Consider the following 15,813-nt stretch of genomic DNA (forward strand, 5'->3'; position numbering starts at 1 on the left):
GTAGCAGGGGCGCACCCAGGAATATATTTTGGGAGGGGTTTAACTTCTGAAAATTCGCTGATGATTAAAGTACATTTATGCAAGTTTTATGTACAGTATGTAATAAATAAATAAACTTTTTGAAGTTTCATAAATTGCATTTATTTACATAAAATTAGCAAAAAACTCAAACATTTGTAACCGACTTCGAAAAAGGGGTAGGTTATCAATTCGTCGGAATAGTATGCTAACGCATAACTTTGGACCACGTGAACCGATTTCAATAATTCTTTTTTTTTTATCGGAAAGATGGTACCTCAAGGGTCTTCCCGTAATTTGAAATTACTTGTTTAATATACTAAAGTTCTATAAACACAAGATGCGCTCAACTTGCAAAAGTAATAAAAAAATTTAAAAAAAAAGAGTTTTAATGTTCATTTTCCTCGATATCTGGTTTCTGGTTTTCGAATGAGATGGTGATTTTTTACGATTGCCTAATTTTTTTAATATTTCGAATACCAATAAAATTAAATGAACTTGAATTTTTGTTATGTAGGCAATTTTGGTGGAACGAATTCGAAGTGGGCAAATTAAATCTTCGAATCCTTGTTAAGGACATATCAGTTGTAAACTCTTTTAGGCTCAGTAAGTGAGTATGCATTGCATATTTTTAGGTTTCATTCGCAGTTAAACTTTTAAGAGCTCTCAAAAAGAACGAAAAATTCATATAAAATGGCGCACAAGAAATGGAAAAATTTCTTAAATCAATTTGCATCTCTCAAGAAAAAAATGCTCGTATATTTATTTCTTCGAGAAAATTTACAGCAAAAGCAAAGTGCTTATAATAAAAAATATTTCTTGTGATTTTTCTTGAGAGCTGGCTTTGGGATACAGTTTGTATTTCAGGTTATTAGCTTTAGGGGGGGTTTGAACCCCAAAACCCACCCCTTGTGTGCGCTAATGATCTGTAGTCACATACGTAAGCATATACATACATTGGTATCAATTTTATATCAGTACCTATTTATTTCTTAACCAAAGACTACTTATTCAATCAGCCACTGATAACTTGCTGCAAGAGGTTAACAAGCTCGCCGTTCCAGAGTTCAAATCGAAATATTCTTTGCAAATTATTGATTATCCTTATTTCCCTCTTCATTAAAACCTACACAACAACCCAAGTGCACTGCTCAACTGCGCCAGTGCTTGCGGTGGACGATCAATGCCCTTTCGCCCACCAACGTCCAGTGTCCTCCATATTGACCAACGAAAAAAAAATCAAATATCCTAAGCAAATAAATGCAGCAAGGCAAGTCTGCAGATGTGTCACTGCGAATGCGAATTGAGTTGGAAAGCAAAAATAAATACGCATGGGGGTGTAGGCAACTGTATGTCTTGCTGATTATGTTGTGGTGGTGGTGACGATGGTGGTAGTCTAGCTGCTACTGATTCTTGTGATGATGGGGCTGTTGCTGTTTTCTTCGTTCTTAACTCATGTTGATGACCTCTTGGCCACTTGCCATTATGCTCTTGCTGGTGTTGTTGTTGTTGTTGTTGTTGTTGTTGTTGTTGTTGTTGTTACGCCTGCTACTGCTTTGCCGAATTTACGACAATTTTGCCCATTCGAAACTTGATGCAAATGGCACGTCTTCTTAACTTGTCAATTTGAATGTTGCATGCAATGTTTTTATACATTTATTCTGCTTTCGAATGGGGGCTAAGGGGATTTTTTTCTTTCTCGCAAAACTTCTTCAACTACAAGCTTTGAGCTTATTCTGTGGCGCATTTGGTTTTGTTTTTCTTTTAAATGGGCATAAAATGTCCATTAGTATTTCGTTACTTTTATGGGGTGAATTTGGCACACAAACATTTTCTTTGCCTATAGACTGCTATATACATATGTATGTACAAGTATGCATAATGCATTTATTTGCACACTCACACTTTTACATTAAAAAACTAAATTGAATGCAAAAAAGTTGGAAAAGTTCGCCTAAAGTGTATTTAGTGAAAAAGGGAAGACGCCCACATGCCACTTTATAACCGTAAAGATCTGTTTAATAGATAGGGATGTATGTATTCAGTATCATGCATGAAGCTGGGTTGATGAGATACATGCAATTTGTATTTATACGACTTGAAACGACAGCTGATGTTAGCAAATCCCTTGCAAAATTTAGAGTAAATTTTATGCTAATCCTATTCCATTAGGGTGGTCTATATTTTTCGATAGATTTAGTAAGTAACAGATGCTGCCTATAGGGTCACTTGCGATCGCGCGCAAGGCGAGCTATGTGCTCTTGGTCTAGACAGTTCAAACGTTGGTTGGTAGGAAAACAATTTGCTAACTTACGGATGGTTTCGAGACCCTGACTTCCATTTTCACTTGAAGAATCTAACAGAATGGTGAGATCGTTGTTTAAACAGCGCTTATAAGCCAAACCAGATAAGTCAAGGTTTTCTAAACCTTTTTAAAAAGAATTCTTCATTCTCATTCCTTTGGCTGTTTCAGAATATGGGGAACCTGTAACGCCATAAGCGTTTTTCGATTTTAGTTTTTGTAATTCATTTTTAATATTTTCTTCTGCGGCTGGTTTGAAAAATTTGTGCTTATAGCCAGGTAAAAAGGTGGATATGGAAAATAAATTTTGAACGAAATAACTTTTTTCAAAATCCTGGCTGCCAGACGAATTGGATCAAAATATTGTTCTTTCTTTAAAAAAGCACCCCGTTTTTTTAAAAGCATTTGAGTTATTGGAATCACGAATGATGAGGATCTCAGATAGCTACGTAATTCTTACCTAATTAAAAGTCAGACCTATAGCTTTTTAATTATTTCAGCATCGATTCTCTTTATAGCTAAATGTTGAAGATTTCTGCTGGAAATCCCTATTGTAAGAGCTTAATCTTTGACTTTGAATAGAAAGAAGGGAGACGTAGCGGGAGAGTTTTACCACAAAGGCTTTTAACCAAGGATCCAATATACATATGTATTTCTCTATGAAAAAAATGTTGCCCAACAAGTAAACAAAATTACTGTTTTTAAAATTTTTGCTTAAAACAAATTCCCCAAAGAGCCCATTCAAAATGATCACGACAATTTGGTTTAAAATTACAGTGCACACTTTCTTATTTTATGTCTAGTAGTTTTTTTTAAAGATTGGTTCAAAAAAATCATAATAACTAAAGAAACCAATGAAGGTATTTAAAGAAGAGAAAACAAAAAAGAATATATTATTTAAAGGGCTATTTACCGTACGTCAAAGGTCAAGTAGAAGTGGGAACTTGTATGACTGCCCATTGATAATTAGCTCGGTTATATATGTAGCTTAAGATATAATATGTTTAAAGACATTTTTATCAAAGGTGATAAATAAGACATTTGACCAGTTTTGTTACACAAATACTCCAACGACCAAAAAATATATTTGATTCAATTTTTCATTTTGTTTGCCAGATATACGTTTTATCGGTGCGCTTGCGCAAACATTAGCATTCGCAAAAGCTCCGCATTGATTATTGCGAATGCGAAAGCGAATACGAATGTTAAAATTAATGCGGAAGCTCCACGGTTGCGAATGCGAATGCGAATATTCGCAACAACCCTGGTAGGAAGAGTGATAGAACTTTTAAGAAAAGTATCGATACTCATATCGAATACTCATATAGAATACTCTAAAGAAGTATCGATGCCAGTACTCAAATTCGCAAAAATGTATCTATGATACTCGTACTTCCAAGTGTTTATAAAGAAAACGTGAGAAATAAAAAAAAAATCAGATTGCATTGCTTTTGCGGACTCTTCCTATTTTGCGTTTTGCCAGATGTTTTTAAATATACTTGCAGTACGTTTATCTATACAAGCGTTAAATAAATGTTTACAGCAAAAATCTGATGAAACATTTTTAATAGCAAATATTTTATAAGCACTGTGCGCGTATATTTTTTATACATCGCTTAACTTTCAATTAAAAGTTGTATGAAGAATTGCGAATAGATTTGATAATCCTGTGCGTTATCAGCCTCTGCAACTACGACCCTTCAAGTTCATGAACCTCGAAAGCTAACAGGAAAATTATGCCTAATTACGTGATTGTGACAAGTGAATTGCCTATTTAAAAAACAAAAATTATTATTTTAAAAAAGTATAAGATACAAACTCAATGTACATACATATATATATTTTAACTAATAATTGAATGTACAGTGCACTCGCGAAAACTCGAACTAATGAAAACCAGCCCTGTCCGAGTTATCGAAATGTTCGAGTTTTCGAACGTTATGTATTTTTAATATATTTGTATGTATTCGTTTTAACAGTTTTCATACCCTGTCCATTTTTATGGCATAGTTAATCAAAGAGATTCTCTGGTTTCATGTTTTGTAGTTCATTGCCAGTTTATTTAATAAAAAATGTTAGCAAATATGAATGTTGCTTACAAATTATTAGAAAAAAAGCAGTGATCTTGGTTTGATGTTTCTTATTTTCTACCGCATTCGATACAGCCTTTTCGCGCAGTGATTGTAGCACATTAACTTTTCTCGGGCTAATTTTTTCAGCAGTTGCCCATGCTATAGCTTTGTTGAAAATTGTTACGGCTTCGGATGAACTTATGCGTTCTTGTTCATTTCCCCCTGTAGCTTCAACTTCATCTTCGGAATCGCTTTCTTCTATAGCTTCAATATGATCCTCTTCAATTAAGTCGTCGTTATTCCAGTCTCTGATTTCTTCTTCTGTGAAAGTAGCCTAATAAATATTTATTATTGTTATCGTGTGTTTTTTATTTACATCAAAACCATAACTACCTCTGTATTTAAGTGTTCGAGAATTTCGGCACCTTCTTTTTCCATACTTTTAGCTTCAGCTTCCATTTGGTTTTTTAAGACACTAAGTGGAATGTCATCGTCGTCATCGTCTTTCAGGTTTGCAAAGTTTAAAATATTTGTCCAGCATTTCGCCAACGTCTCCTGACTCAATTTATTCCAAGCTCTATCCAAAAATGTAACAGCATCTCTCAAGCTAATTTTTTTTAATGATTGGATCAAATCGCAATCATCGGAGAAAATAGCTGCCAAGAGAGAATTTCGGTAATGTAGCTTTGTTATTCTTATTGCGTTTTGATCCATTGGTTGAANAAAAAATGTAACAGCATCTCTCAAGCTAATTTTTTTTTAATGATTGGATCAAATCGCAATCATCGGAGAAAATAGCTGCCAATAGAGAATTTCGGTAATGTAGCTTTGTTATTCTTATTGCGTTTTGATCCATTGGTTGAATCAAAGGAGTTACATTCGGCGGCATAAACATCACCCGAATTAAACCATCTTCGGATCTTAACGTGTCCTCGTTTGGATGCGAAGGTGCATTGTCAAGCAAAAGTAACGCCTTTTCAGGTAGTCCTATATTTTTTAAATAAGTTTTCACCTATGTAATAAAAAAAATAGGTTTTTTAAAGGGTGTTTAGTTTGTAGTCAAATGTGAACTTGCCTGTGGTACAAACGAAAAGTGAAACCAATTTTGGAACAGAGTTGATGTCATCCAGGCTGATTTTGAGCTTCGGTACTCCACTGGGCAGTTAAAATGCCTAAATGCACGCGGATTTTTGGCTTTTCCAATGACAAGCATTTTAACCTTGTGTTTCCCAGTAGCATTCGCACACGCCAGAAATGTGATGCGCTGTTTTTCAGATTTGTTTCCCGGTGCCTGCTTTTCCATTCTAGAAACGTATGATTTTCCCGGAAGGAGCTTCCAATATAACCCGGATTCATCTGCGTTGTAAATTTGTTCTGGGCATAGTTCAAGCTCCTGAATTTTAGCTTGTAACTGAGTTTTGAAAGGCTCCACTAACTCTGGTCGCGAGGATAGTTTTTCCCCTGAGATTGAAATCAATCGTATGCCATGCCGTTTTTTTAAATTTTGTAGCCATCCATCGCTGGCAAAGAAAGTTGAGCCATTCTCGCTATATTTGGCATGTAACTCCTTAGCTTTCTCTTTCAAAATTAATCCATTTATAGGATAATTCTTGCTGCGTTGTAATAAAAACCACTTGTAAAGCTTTTTTTCCATTTTTGGCAATTCTGAAGCGCGAAGCGTTTTACGTTTTCCAGGGCCCGATAGCGTGTTATTAACGCATTCCAAAATTTTGTTTTCATTTTTCACAATTCCACAAATTGTGGACTTGGCAGTGTTATATTTTTTGGATAGAGCTGTGATACTAACGCCATTCTTGGCCTCGTTAATTATTTCAGCCTTTTTTGCTTAACTCAAAACATTTAGTTTTCGTCCCATTATAAAACGCAAATAAATTTGATCTTAACCGCGGAAAATCCCGTGAAAAATCCGTCACTGACAAATATCAATCAATTTAAAAGAAAAGTTCCGTAATTAGCAAGAAACCTAGCCAGTGCGGCGCCTTAGAATGAAACAAAAGACGCACATAACGACAAAAATTTGAATATCGGCCGTTACAGCACATGCAAAACGACAGTTTCTCACATGTTTTTCCATGAAAAAAGAAAATAATTGTTCGAGTTTTAGAGTAGGTACATTTTGTTCGAGTTTTAAAGTAGTCAATGGAGAAAAAAAAAAGTTCAAGTTTCCGAATGTTCGAGTTATCGTGTGTTCGAGTTTTCGCGAGTGCACTGTACATATATTCATATATGCATATCTCGTTACCATTAATGCGAAACGCCATATACATATGACACTTTTTCAAAAAACTTTTTTACATATTTTGATAGTTTTTTCTCAAATACACTGCCATACCAAAATTCGTAGCCAGCACTTTCTTTGGTGATTTAAAAAGTTTTTCGCTTCAGATGTGAAATTTCCAAAGCTTTGTTTCGATTTTAACAATCGACCAATATAACTATTAATGTTGTGTAAAACCGAATAAGAAAATATACAACGCGGGTGACGATGCTGGTAAGAAAGAAAGGCCTCTTCTGCGATAAAAAGACCAGGTGAATAATGACTTGGCTTAGCTTGGCATTTCCAATTGGTGTCAGCTGACAAATCGCATAGCCGGTTACAGCGCAAAACAAGAAAAAGAAATGAAACATTTATTTCATCTACGAATACGCATTTTTAATTCGCTTTTAAGATATTATTATGATTGTTTTTTCCAACTGCCTGAGAAAAGCTCAAATACACTATCTAAATAGAGCTTATAAGTAGAAGGCCCTACAAATTTTGCGGCATGTGGAAATATAGTTCACGCATATACATACATACATATGTATGGATACGTACATATATCATCATAAGAATAAAATAAATTCGTAGATGTCACTGTGCGACGTGCTTACAATTTCATCACCACCGCATTTAGTTAAATCTCCATTTCTTCACCATGTTTACGGTTGTATGTGTATACAGTATCGGTCATATCATTAGCATCCCAATTTCAAAGTGATATTGTTTGCCACTTATGTTTATTTATTTATTTTTAAGAATTTTCAATGAAAATACAGTTAAAAAGTTTGAAGAAAACTAAAAAATGCAACACATTTTCATTAAAATTTTAAACTTTTTTCCATGATAAATATATTTAAAGGTACAACCGATCGATCAATTCGTGCGCCATTGGGTTTTTTCGATGTTTGCTAGCACTCCAAAGCGAATTCATATAAGATGGTAGTAAAGTGCAAGAACAAAAATGTACATGTATTTTGTTTTTGCTTTTGCGATGTGAACCGTCATAATCTGTAAGATTGTGTATGGAAATGCAAACAAAATATTTCAATTTGACATTCGAAGCAAGCTGTCAGGCGAAACACTTACACAAAATCCACTGATCTAGTAACACCACCTTATATAAATTCGCCTTGGTGCGCTCTCTCGATATGATTCAAATGTCAAATAAATTCAAAATCAGGGACCGTAATCATTACAAATAAAATAATTTAAATCAGCATTTAATCATTATTTTGTGATTTCTATTTTTTCGCTCAACGGAAACAATTATTTTACGATTTTTATTTTATCGCCCCGAGATAATAATTATTATTGAGTTTTATTTTCCACTTAAAAATAATGTTATTTATAAAATTTAAAGGCCGTACAGGTGCAACAAGCTGAAATTTTGACCTGCAAATTTTGGGACTTATTCTTTTTATTAGGGTGTCGCTGCCTGTGAAAAGAATATGTCGGTAATCACATTTTAAGATTTTTTAAATAATCATTATTCTTAAGTGAAAAAATAAAAATAAATTTTATTTATTTTCTTTGAGTGAAAAAATAAAAACCAAATATTAATTATAGTTTTTAATATTTATAGGTTAAACTCGAAAAATAAAAATGTTTCTAGAATACAGTAGGACGTCCGTATACAATAGGTAATTATAGTTTAAATTGTTTAACGATGTTTGCAACATGTTGATTTTTTTGGTTAAAATTAAAAAAATAACGATTATTTGCCGTCCCTGTTCAAAATAAAGAAAGGAAATTTTATGAAATATTTATTTATTCAAAAGTGGGAACAACATAAAAATTTAGAGAATAAAAATTAAATGCTGCTTTAGCGGCTGCGCAAAAAACGTTTTCCTCTGCAAGCAAGCAATATAAAGTTCTTTAACCCTCTGTGGCTGACGTGGTAGTCTGACAGACTCCGACGGTTCGACATTTTTCTCGAGCTTCAATAACATTGATTACTAAAAGCGCCTATTTTTCGAGAAATAGTTTATTTATGTGACTATTTCATTAAAGAGTACTTTAAATATTGATATGATTTCCAGTTTAAATCGAAAAAAAGGTCATTAATATATATCTATCATATATATTTTGATCTGGAAAATTGGTATCTGAGAGATTACACGTCAGTAAAATAGGGAAATTTCTGTCACGTCAGTGCAGTAGTTAAGTTCCCGCAAATACCGTTTATGGGCATATCTCAGAAACTTTTAAATTTCAACATTTAAAATAAATAAAAGTTATGACTCACATCTCTCATCACCTTATGCTTTGAACCTTGAAACATAAGTGAGAAAAATGGAAACTCAGTTTTCAAGCTTGGTAATGTAAAAAATAATAATAAAAAACTAAATAACTAATTATTAACACAGGACTAAAAAAAAATATGAAGGTGCTTTTGACCAGACTAGGTGTTCTACATACATATATGTTTTCAGAGTCTCTGAACAGGAATCTGAAGTCCGTTTTGATCCCCCACGTAAAAAAAAATTGTTTTAACCTCAAAAAACATGGTGAACTTTGTAAATATGCATATTTTGTATACATGTTGACGGATATAATTTTACTTCATTGGCTTTCATTTGCCGTATTTCGTATCACGATTATTTAATTGGTTCGCATGATATACGTGATTAAGTGGAACCACTCTTTTTTTAAGCTGACAACGGTAAATTGAAAATATCTCAAAAACGTATCCACAGAAAAAAAATTAATGAAGATGGCACAACGCCGAAACCGGTTTGTCTCGAAACCAAATTTGACAAGGGATGACGGAAATTCGTTACAAAATACATCATACACCCACCCTGTCGGAAACAATAAACACCAAAAAGGAAAACAAATTAACTCGATTTTCGGAATTACCGAGCAATTCTAAATAGCAATTGGATAGTGGCTCTGGAGAACAAAAACAAAACTAAAATTTGTGTGTTAATTTTATTGTAATAATGTAGTTGATTTTTTAGAATTTTTTGTCGCCTTTGCTTCCATATAACGAATAAACACAATTTATCTTGTATGAACACCTCCGTAATAAAAAAAACCTAAAAATCAACGGCAACTTTTAGCCACTCCAGACTTGTAGTGTTCTACAATGAACTGTATATTAATTGAAAATTTTTAAAAATAAATAAATAAGCATAATGTCTCTTTGAAATTGAGGTGCTAATAATATGACCGATACTGTATATCCAAATGAATGTTTGCATGAATTTAGTTCGTTGTTGTGTTCACATGCTAACACCTACTCATTTGCCTGAGCAAATACAAATGTGTGTATGTATATACAATGTACATTAGGGTTGTTCAAAATAAGTAAATTCGGAATTTTTATGCTCTCACCCCGTAGGATTGTTCTATATCGAAAAAATACATCCATATTTTTTTAGTTTGAAATCAAAAAGTATTTAGAGGTCGCTCAAAGCGCTCAAAGTTTTCCATGTATTTTATATACGAAAAAATCCAACTTTTCATAGAAATGGTATAAAATTCTTTAAACTCAATACTTTCCGTTGGGAAAGTTCTCGTGCTCTCCAGAAGACTTCCAGTAACAGTACCCAATTATTTATTTAACCATTTTTGAATACTAAATACTTTTTATTTATCCCCCTATTGCATTTTCTGGCGTTTCTGGGGGATTTGGCGGACCTGTAAGTTATAGTTACTATAAAAAAATGGTTAAATAAATAATTGAGTATTATTATCCTAATCTCCTAAAAAGAAACAGAGTTTTCCGATAGAAAAATATTGATTTTCAAGAATTCTATACCATTTCTACGAAAAGTTGTTTTTTTCCAAATATAAAATACATGGAAAACTTTGAGCGCTTTGAGCGACCTCTAAATATATTTTGATTTCAAAATAAAAAAATAAGTGCACATTTTTCGTATAGAACAGTCCTAGGGGGTGAGAGCATAAAAATTCCGACTTTACTTTTTCACATGCATTTTGGACCACCCTAATGCACATAAATTTTATATGTAGGTATATAGTACATATGCGAGTATGTATGTAACGATTTATATATGTATATCTTCAGGACTATTCGTATCCTTTATGTATGCATTACTGTCATAAATAACCTTATTTGAGAGCGCATTATATTTGCAAAATAACAGTGAAGATACAAAGTAGCATTGGTGTGATCCAGCAAGCGAACAACGTGCCCCAAAAATGGAATGGTGGGGGCTAAGGAGGCGGTTGTGTGAGGAAAAATACTATGCGTACATACATACCTACATATGTATGTTTGAATATAAGCTGCAGTTATCCGCTGAGGCATCTTCTGCATTTGAGCGTGATAAAAAAGAGAAAAGCACACATTTTTTTGGCATTTGCTCTTATTTAGCAAAGAGTGGATATTAAATTTATAGCTCCCATGGGTGTAAACAAAAAAGGACAAAGCCAAGCAGCAATAGCAATACATAGCTTAAGTTAAAGCAGCGCCAATGGGCCATAGTTTGGCATGGTGCGAGTACCTATATTTTTACGACAATATATGCATACAGGGATAATGTCCAATGTCCATTTCGAAATATAAATATACAGATTACTGGCTAAAAAGCGAGCGAAAAACACGTATGCATAAGCGCAAGTGATGGCACCAAAAAAATAAAAATAAAAAAAAGTGAAAACAATCTGCTATTTTTTACGTATTTCATTTGGTATTTTGGTTGGCTTATCTATTATCAAGGGAGAATAGTTCCTTTGCGTCGCATTCATATACAGATTACAAGTGGTCTAAGGATACGTGCTTACATGTAAATGTACGAATTTTATACTTAGGACATGCAAACATAGACACTCGTATTTAGGTGTACATACTGAAGTGTTTAGATGACTTGCTAAAACACACAAACATAATTACATGTACGAATTTACATACTCTGCGGCTGTAAAGGGATTTGCTTTCGTACATATGTACATATGTATGTATGTATGTATGTATGTACATACATATAGTCCTATAAGACGTGAGAGCATTAGTGAAGGAACCAAGTGACTCCTTTTTGCTACGCTTGCACTTTGCTGCGGATTGAGTTTTCCAAAATTCACTTAACAAAATATTGACTTTGGCTTAAAAAGTCAATTGATCTACATTTTCATGCTCATTTCTTTGAAAATCCTGCGAAATATGTATACCTACATATATGTACATATGTATGTACATACATGTAAACTGTGCCCACTACTTAGCTGCAATTACCGAAATTTGCATTGTGTGCATCTTTAGTTGGAAAGGATAATCCTACCTAGCTGACCACTTTTAGTACAAAAAGGAGAAAAAACACCAAAAAATCTACAAATGTAGCCTATACAATAAAAAAAAATTAATTGTTTCCTATAGCAAATGTAAAATCAGCTGGACTTCTTCTTTGTGCCTCATTTACCATAAAAAAAAAAATACGAAAAAAATATTCCAAAACTGTGGGAAACTGCAGTATGCAGACCGTTTTTCTTACAATCCCTGAGCTGCATGCAAAGTAACTAAGGTGCCATTAGAATACACTCACACAAACTTACATTCGCACGTAGCATTCCTATCTTGATCCCTGATATCCCCATACTTGTTTTCTTTCTTATGGAACAGGTAGAAAAGGTATGTACATAGGTATTTTGCAATCGTTCTTCAGAGATCGCAGCATTAGAGTGCATTATTTGAATATCTTGCAGTAGTGCATCTGCATTGGACATATGTATGCACATGTATGTGTAGTGCTGTGTAGTTATTTATGATTAGACGCTCGGTGGGTTGTCGTTTAGGATTTGTATGCCTTTTCATGTGAGTTTCTGTTTTTTGTACAGTTATTTCGATACGCGGTACTTGGGCGGGTCGTGATCATTATTAGTTCTACATTCTTTTTTTTCAAGTCAAAAGGTGCCGTGACTTAATGTCCTTCCTACGTACATACATATGTATGTATGTAGGAAAGGACAATGCAAAGTGTAGCGATTTGTTAGAAAATGGCATATAATTTTTTGTTAAGAGTTTTTGTATGCCAATAATATGTACAAGTGCAAGTGAAAGTATGCACCAAGGAAATTGGTTTGAAAAATGTGATTGTAGTCGTATTAGATATGTAATATTAATAACTACATATATTTAAAGTAATTACAAAAACACGATTTTTACATCAGATTCGGATAAAATGAGGAAGTGAGAGTATTACCATTGACATGTTTGCTAATAACCGATCTACGTGCTTGACTATTTACTTATGTATATGCATGAGAATTTCAAACCAATTGTAAATATATCCATTTATATGCATATGCAACTATATATATAGCATTCCTGTAATATATGTTTAGTTAGGGCTGTTAGTCGAGAAGAGAGGTGGGTAGTAAGGAGTATGAACATGTGACCTTATGAGTTAAGTGCATTTGTACAGCATTACTTTATATACAGATGATATTTCGAAACATTAAGACAGTGTCACACGATCGGGTATTTGCCCAAAATTTGGCAACCCAATCGTGTAAATACACAGATATTTTTCTTTATCCGAATCACGAGAAACAATTTGTTAAAAATTTTCAGTAGAAGTACGCTGTATTGTACAAATTTTTTTTATTTTGTACCATTAGCCCAATATAAAAAATGTACAAATCTGTTTTTTAAAGGCGGTTAATAGGATAACGATATAAACCCGTAAGTATAAACACTATAGCGAAATGTGCACGATGCCAAAGCACTTGCAATTAAATCGATTACTCTGCCCGTATAAACGTATTATATACATAAAAAGCGACTTCTGTCTTTGAATTGTCAAAGCCAAAACAAAAACGCAGTTAATTGCTTTCCTGGCAAATGGTGGCTGTGGCCTCGCGTTAAGACTACTGCTTCTGGTTCTGAGATCGCAGGTGCGAGTCCACTTGGAGGTGGTTAAAGTAAAGTAAGTCAACTATTTTAATACAAATATAATTAATACAAATTGTAAAATTGATTTTATATGGAAAAACCTAAATACTCAAATACCATAAAAAATAAATGAAATATAGATATATGTTTCATCTTTAAAAAATACAGTTCAAAAATTACAATAGAAAAAAAATATATAAAAAATATTAAAAAAATCCCCTGCTATAGGACTCGAACCTCGAATCTCTTGATTGCACAGTTTGAGCGCCGCGAGCAAAATAACATACTTATTGCACACTCTCTACACATTTAACTCAAAAAATATATTTTTTTGGACTACGATACTGTTGCAGCAAAAGTGCGACATTCATGTATGTTTTTTTTTTATAAATATAAGCATCTATAAACCAAAAAAAAAGAAGCAAATATTCAAGCCATGTACTAAAACATTTGCTGGTACAAAGTTACATATTTTTAGTTATTTTTATATGTACTTTTATCCTTGAGGTTCCCGTTTATTATTCTAAGCCTGGTTATTTATTATCTACCAAATACATACATACATACAGTAAATACAATAAGAACGCAATAATATTTTTTTGCTTGAAATAATTGGAATATGGAACTATATACCTTGAAAGCTGCGCAAAAAAAATTGGCTCGAAAAGGCATACCTTTGTTTCTGTACACAATAACAAACCGTCTGAGGGAGATCCCATTTCGGAAAACAGTGGTAAAATATTAAGTAACCAACAAATAATATATGGATTGCAGCCGAGGTTTTTCACAAACACTATTAAGCATGCATGTTCCACTGCGATCTGTAAAACATAGAGTAAAGGCTCATGCTTAGGGATGCTTCAGAAAACAAGGATTTATAAAGCTAGTCATGGACATGAATGCCAACTTCCTGGCCACGATATACCATTGTGAACCTCTGACATTTATGTGTAAATGATTTGGAACAGGGAGCCGAGATCAGGCAATTCAATAGGGGAAGGACCCAGAAAATCGAAGTCGCTTGTTTAGCAGTTGGAAAGAGAAAAACGACATAATCTCATCGGACTGGCCCTCACAGTCGCCAGATGCAAACCTGATTGAAAATGATAACGAAGATGAAACTATGTACATACAAATATAGCTAGAAACAAGCACAATCCATAAATATATTAAAACTTTACCTAATACTAGGTTCACATATAAGTAGATTATCCTTATTTTCGAGCTTAACACCCTAATCTGTAATTATAACAAGAGATTAGCCATATAAAATTCGTCCCTTGTTAATCTGTAATTATAAAATAACCTCAGATTAAACCGATAACTTTTCGGTGTCCATCCTGGTTTTATCGATTGTTTTAGCAAAAAAGAGGAGAAATGCCAAATGTAAAAGTAAACAAAAATGTACGCTAGCAAGGAAAAGAGGTTTGTAAAGGTATTTTTAATAAAATGTTAAGTTAAAATATATTTATATTGCTTATTATAGCATAAAAACGTGATCACGGTGGCACAGAGAAGAAACATAACTTTTCCTTGAGATGTGAGAATAACAAGCACAACAAATTTGATGGCTAATAATCTGAGATTTACCTGTGTAAACGGGGTGATTAAAAACGAGCTCTGATTGAGATAATATTGATATGTGAACATAGTTTTAGAGTAATGAAGAAAACAAGTTATAAAGAATGGTAAGATAGCTTTATTTTTTCAATGACTTAGGTGGATTGATTCCTTGTTGAAAGTATGTAAATACTGTAAATATCACGTTTGTTCGGCTAAGCTTTTTCTTTAATTTGTTGGATGTGTCTGCAAATTATCACACAAATGGAGGGATCTATAGTTTTATATACGCCACCACCGAATGGCAGATGTTTTTTAAGCAAAGATTTTTCATGGTCGAAGTACACTCGGAGGACAGACGTTGCCTAGTTACAACCACTCAACTACGGAGGCTTCCAATTATTTTCATATTTTCGTAATTTCATTGCCCATAATGCATATAAACTGCTTCAGCTAGGCTGTTTATTGTTGTGGCTAACATGTATATGCTTTTCTCTATTATTATTCTATTAATGTATTAATTTTTGAAATTTCATGTAAATGAAAATTTGAATGCATTCATTTCGAAGAAATATTGCTAATGATTTGTTTTTGCATTAACATTGAAATTTTTAAATGAATGATATTGCAATAATTTATTGCACTAAAAGTATGGCAAGCATAAAAAATGCATTATTTTGAAGTAAACATTATTTTTTGACATTGAGGGTAGAGCTTTGAG

This window comes from Rhagoletis zephyria, unplaced genomic scaffold (genome assembly GCF_001687245.7).
Source record: "Rhagoletis zephyria isolate East Lansing unplaced genomic scaffold, Rhagoletis_zephyria_1.1 Rzeph_scaffold_00044, whole genome shotgun sequence".
NCBI classification, from domain to species: domain Eukaryota; kingdom Metazoa; phylum Arthropoda; class Insecta; order Diptera; family Tephritidae; genus Rhagoletis; species Rhagoletis zephyria.